Here is a 5,706-nt window from a genome sequence, read left to right as displayed (position 1 = left end):
TTAGCGCGTTCAGCTGTTAATCGAAAGGTTGGTGGTTCGAGCCCATCCGGGAGCGGGGTTGAGGGATCTCAAATGTAACGTAGAAAGCCAAAGGTTTTCCACAATACCTGACGACCATTTAATTTTTGGGCTTCCGTGGCGCAATGGTTAGCGCGTTCGATTGTTAACCGAAAGGTTGGTGGTTCGAGCCCACCCTGGAGAGGTGTTGTAGGGTCTCAGATGTAACGTAAAAAGTCATATTTTTTTCACAATACCTGACAACCATTTAATTTCTGAGCTTCCGTGGCTCAATGGTTAGCGCGTTCGGATTCTAACCAATAGGTTGGTGGTTCGAGGCCATCCGGGAGCGGTGTTGTGACGTCTCAGATGTGAAGTAAAAAGTCAAGGTTTATCCACAATACCTGACGACCATTTAATTTTTGGGCTCTCGTGGCGCAATGGTTAGCGCGTTCAGCTGCTATTCAAAAGACTGGTGGTTTGAGCCCTCCCGGGTGCAGTGTGGTGACGTCTCAGATGTAACGTAAAATGTCAGAGTTTTTCCACAATACCTGACGAACATTTAATTTTTGGGCTTCCGTGGCGCAATGGTTAGCGCGTTCAGCTCGTAATCGAAAGATTGGTGGTTCGAGCCCACCCTGGAGAGGTGTTGTGGGGTCTTAGATGTAGAGTAAAAAGTCAAAACTTTTCCACAATACGTGACAAACATTCATTTTCTGAGCTTCCGTGGCTCAATGGTTAGCGCTTTCGGCTGATAACCAATAGGTTGGTGGTTCGAGCCCACCCGGGAGCGGGGTTGTGGGATCTCAAATGTAACGTAGAAAGCCAAAGTTTTTCCACAATACCTGACGACCATTTAATTTTTGGGCTTCCGTGGCGCAATGGTTAGCGCCTTCGGCTGTTAACCGAAAGGTTGGTGGTTCGAGCCCACCCTAGAGAGGTGTTGCAGGGTCTCAGATGTAACGTAAAAAGTCATAACTTTTCCACAATACCTGACAACCATTTAATTTCTGAGCTTCCGTGGCTCAATGGTTAGCGCGTTCGGATTCTAACCAATAGGTTGGTGGTTCGAGGCCATCCGGGAGCGGTGTTGTGACGTCTCAGATGTGAAGTAAAAAGTCAAGGTTTATCCACAATACCTGACGACCATTTAATTTTTGGGCTTCCGTGGCGCAATGGTTAGCGCGTTCAGCTGCTATTCAAAAGACTGGTGGTTTGAGCCCTCCCGGGTGCAGTGTTGTGACGTCTCAGATGTAACGTAAAATGTCAGAGTTTTTCCACAATACCTGACGAACATTTAATTTTTGGGCTTCCGTGGCGCAATGGTTAGCGCGTTCAGCTCTTAATCGAAAGGTTGGTGGTTCGAGCCCACCCTGGAGAGGTGTTGTGGGGTCTTAGATGTAGAGTAAAAAGTCAAAACTTTTCCACAACACGTGACAACCATTCATTTTCTGAGCTTCCGTGGCTCAATGGTTAGCGCTTTCGGCTGTTAACCAATAGGTTGGTGGTTCGAGCCCACCCGGGAGCGGGGTTGTGGGATCTCAAATGTAACGTAGAAAGCCAAAGTTTTTCCACAATTCCTGACGACCATCTAATTTTTGGGCTTCCGTGGCGCAATGGTTAGCGCCTTCGGCTGTTAACCGAAAGGTTGGTGGTTCGAGCCCACCTTGGAGAGGTGTTGTTTTGTCTCAGATGTAACGTAAAAAGTCGTAACTTTTCCACAATACCTGACAACCATTAAATTTCTGAGCTTCCGTTTCTCAATGGTCAGCGCCTTCGGCTGTTAACCAATAGGTTGGTGGTTCGAGCCAACCCGGTAGCGGGGTTGAGGGATCTCAGATGTAACGTAAAAAGTCATAAATTTTCCACAATACCTGACGACCATTTAATTTCTGAGCTTCCGTGGCTCAATGGTTAGCGCGTTCGGCTGTTGACCAAAAGGTTGGTGGTTCGAACCTATCCGGGAGTGTTGTTCTGACGTCTCAGATGTGACGTAAAAAGTCAAGGTTTTTCCACAATACCTGACGACCATTTAATATTTGGGCTTCCGTGGCGCAATGGTTAGCTCGTTCAGCTGCTATTCAAAAGACTGGTGGTTTGAGCCCTCCCGGGAGCGGTGTTGTGACGTCTAGATATAACGTAAAATGTCAGAGTCTTTCCACATTACCTGCCGAACATTTAGTTTTTGGGCTTCCGTGGCGCAATGGTTAGCGTGTTCAGCTGTTAATCGAAAGGTTGGTGGTTCGAACCCACCCGGGAGAGGTGTTGTGTGGTCTCAGATGTAGCGTGAAAAGTCAAAAGCTTTCCAAAATACGTGAGAACCATTTATTTTCTGAGCTTCCGAGGCTTAATGGTTAGCGCGTTCGGCTTCTAACCAATAGTTTGGTGGTTCGAGCCCATCCGGGAGCGGTGTTGTGACGTCTCAGATGTCAAGTAAAAAGTCAAGGTTTTTCCACAATACCTGACGACCATTTAATTTTTGGGCTTCTGTGGCGCAATGGTTAGCGCGTTCAGCTGCTATTCAAAAGACTGGTGGTTTGAGCCCTCCCGGGAGCGGTGTTGTGACGTCTCAGATGTAACGTAAAATGTCAGAGTTTTTCCACAATACCTGACGAACATTTAATTTTTGGGTTTCCGTGGCGCAGTGGTTATCGCGTTCAGCTGTTAATCGAAAGGTTGGTGGTTCGAGCCCACACTGGAGAGGTGTTGTGGGGTCTCAGATGTAGAGTAAAATTCAAAACTTTTCCACAATACTTGACAACCATTTATTTTCTGAGCTTCCGTGGCTCAATGGTTAGCGCCTTCGGCTGTTAACCAATAGGTTGGTGGTTCGAGCCCAACCGGGAGCGGGGTTGAGGGATCTCAAATATAACGTAGAAAGCCAAAGTTTTTCCACAATACCTGACGACCATTTAATTTTTGGGCTTCCGTGGTGCAATGGTTAGCGCGTTCGGCTGTTAACCGAAAGGTTGGTGGTTCGAGCCCACCCTGAAGAGGTGTTGGAGGGTCTCAGATGTAACGTAAAAAGTCATAACTTTTCCACAATACCTGAAAACTATTTAATTTTTGGGCTTCCGTGGCGCAATGGTTAGCGCGTTCGGCTGTTAACCGAAATGTTGGTGGTTCAAGCCAACCTTGGAGAGGTGTTGTTTTGTCTCAAATGTAACGTAGAAAGCCAAAGTTTTTCCACAATACCTGACGACCATTTAATTTTTGGGCTTCCGTGGCGCAATGGTTAGCGCGTTCGGCTGTTAACCGAAAGGTTGGTGGTTCGAGCCCACCTTGGAGAGGTGTTGTTTTGTCTCAGATGTAACGTAAAAAGTCATAACTTTTCCACAATACCTAACGACCATTTAATTTTTGGGCTTCCGTGGCGCAATGGTTAGCGCGTTCAGCTGCTATTCAAAAGACTGGTGGTTTGAGCCCTCCCGGGAGCAGTGTTGTGACGTCTCAGATGTAACGTAAAATGTCAGAGTTTTTCCACAATACCTGACGAACATTTAATTTTTGGGCTTCCGTGGCGCAGTGGTTAGCGCGTTCAGCTGTTAATCGAAAGGTTGGTGGTTCGAGCCCATCCGGGAGCGGGGTTGAGGGATCTCAAATGTAACGTAGAAAGCCAAAGGTTTTCCACAATACCTGACGACCATTTAATTTTTGGGCTTCCGTGGCGCAATGGTTAGCGCGTTCGGCTGTTAACCGAAAGGTTGGTGGTTCGAGCCCACCCTGGAGAGGTGTTGTAGGGTCTCAGATGTAACGTAAAAAGTCATAACTTTTCCACAATACCTGACAACCATTTAATTTCTGAGCTTCCGTGGCTCAATGGTTAGCGCGTTCGGATTCTAACCAATAGGTTGGTGGTTCGAGGCCATCCGGGAGCGGTGTTGTGACGTCTCAGATGTGAAGTAAAAAGTCAAGGTTTATCCACAATACCTGACGACCATTTAATTTTTGGGCTTCCGTGGCGCAATGGTTAGCGCGTTCAGCTGCTATTCAAAAGACTGGTGGTTTGAGCCCTCCCGGGTGCAGTGTTGTGACGTCTCAGATGTAACGTAAAATGTCAGAGTTTTTCCACAATACCTGACGAACATTTAATTTTTGGGCTTCCGTGGCGCAATGGTTAGCGCGTTCAGCTCTTATTCGAAAGGTTGGTGGTTCGAGCCCACCCTGGAGAGGTGTTGTGGGGTCTTAGATGTAGAGTAAAAAGTCAAAACTTTTCCACAATACGTGACAACCATTCATTTTCTGAGCTTCCGTGGCTCAATGGTTAGCGCTTTCGGCTGTTAACCAATAGGTTGGTGGTTCGAGCCCACCCGGGAGCGGGGTTGTGGGATCTCAAATGTAACGTAGAAAGCCAAAGTTTTTCCACAATACCTGACGACCATTTAATTTTTGGGCTTCCGTGGCGCAATGGTTAGCGCCTTCGGCTGTTAACCGAAAGGTTGGTGGTTCGAGCACACCCTGGAGAGGTGTTGTAGGGTCTCAGATGTAACGTAAAAAGTCATAACTTTTCCACAATACCTGACAACCATTTAATTTCTGAGCTTCCGTGGCTCAATGGTTAGCGCGTTCGGATTCTAACCAATAGGTTGGTGGTTCGAAGCCATCCGGGAGCGGTGTTGTGACGTCTCAGATGTGAAGTAAAAAGTCAAGGTTTATCCACAATACCTGACGACCATTTAATTTTTGGGCTTCCGTGGCGCAATGGTTAGCGCGTTCAGCTGCTATTCAAAAGACTGGTGGTTTGAGCCCTCCCGGGTGCAGTGTTGTGACGTCTCAGATGTAACGTAAAATGTCAGAGTTTTTCCACAATACCTGACGAACATTTAATTTTCGGGCTTCCGTGGCGCAATGGTTAGCGCGTTCAGCTCTTAATCGAAAGGTTGGTGGTTCGAGCCCACCCTGGAGAGGTGTTGTGGGGTCTTAGATGTAGAGTAAAAAGTCAAAACTTTTCCACAATACGTGACAACCATTCATTTTCTGAGCTTCCGTGGCTCAATGGTTAGCGCTTTCGGCTGTTAACCAATAGGTTGGTGGTTCGAGCCCACCCGGGAGCGGGGTTGTGGGATCTCAAATGTAACGTAGAAAGCCAAAGTTTTTCCACAATACCTGACGACCTTTTAATTTTTGGGCTTCCGTGGCGCAATGGTTAGCGCCTTCGGCTGTTAACCGAAAGGTTGGTGGTTCGAGCCCACCTTGGAGAGGTGTTGTTTTGTCTCAGATGTAACGTAAAAAGTCGTAACTTTTCCACAATACCTGACAACCATTAAATTTCTGAGCTTCCGTGGCTCAATGGTCAGCGCCTTCGGCTGTTAACCAATAGGTTGGTGGTTCGAGCTAACCCGGTAGCGGGGTTGAGGGATCTCAAATGTAACGTAGAAAGCCAAAGTTTTTCCACAATACCTGACGACCATTTAATTTCTGAGCTTCCGTGGCTCAATGGTTAGCGCGTTCGGCTGTTGACCAAAAGGTTGGTGGTTCGAACCTATCCGGGAGCGGTGTTCTGACGTCTCAGATGTCACGTAAAAAGTCAAGGTTTTTCCACAATACCTGACGACCATTTAATATTTGGGCTTCCGTGGCGCAATGGTTAGCTCGTTCAGCTGCTAATCAAAAGACTGGTGGTTTGAGCCCTCCCGGGAGCGGTGTTGTGACGTCTCAGATATAAAGTAAAATGTCAGAGTCTTTCCACATTACCTGCCGACATTTAGT

General features: G+C 47.3%; 1 non-coding gene across 1 annotated transcript; it reads left to right on the top strand.

Annotated features, from left to right (window-relative positions):
• Window positions 1-717: 717 nt before the first annotated feature.
• TRNAI-GAU (transfer RNA isoleucine (anticodon GAU)) lies at window positions 718-790 on the top strand. The gene has a single exon. It is a non-coding gene; the product is annotated as a tRNA-Ile (tRNA).
• Window positions 791-5,706: the final 4,916 nt, after the last annotated feature.

Source organism: Phalangium opilio, unplaced genomic scaffold (assembly GCF_054372755.1).
Source record: "Phalangium opilio isolate 3A_F unplaced genomic scaffold, DU_Popi_V2 ptg000054l_1, whole genome shotgun sequence".
Taxonomy (NCBI): domain Eukaryota; kingdom Metazoa; phylum Arthropoda; class Arachnida; order Opiliones; family Phalangiidae; genus Phalangium; species Phalangium opilio.
This window is presented reverse-complemented; position numbering and strand designations above follow the sequence as displayed.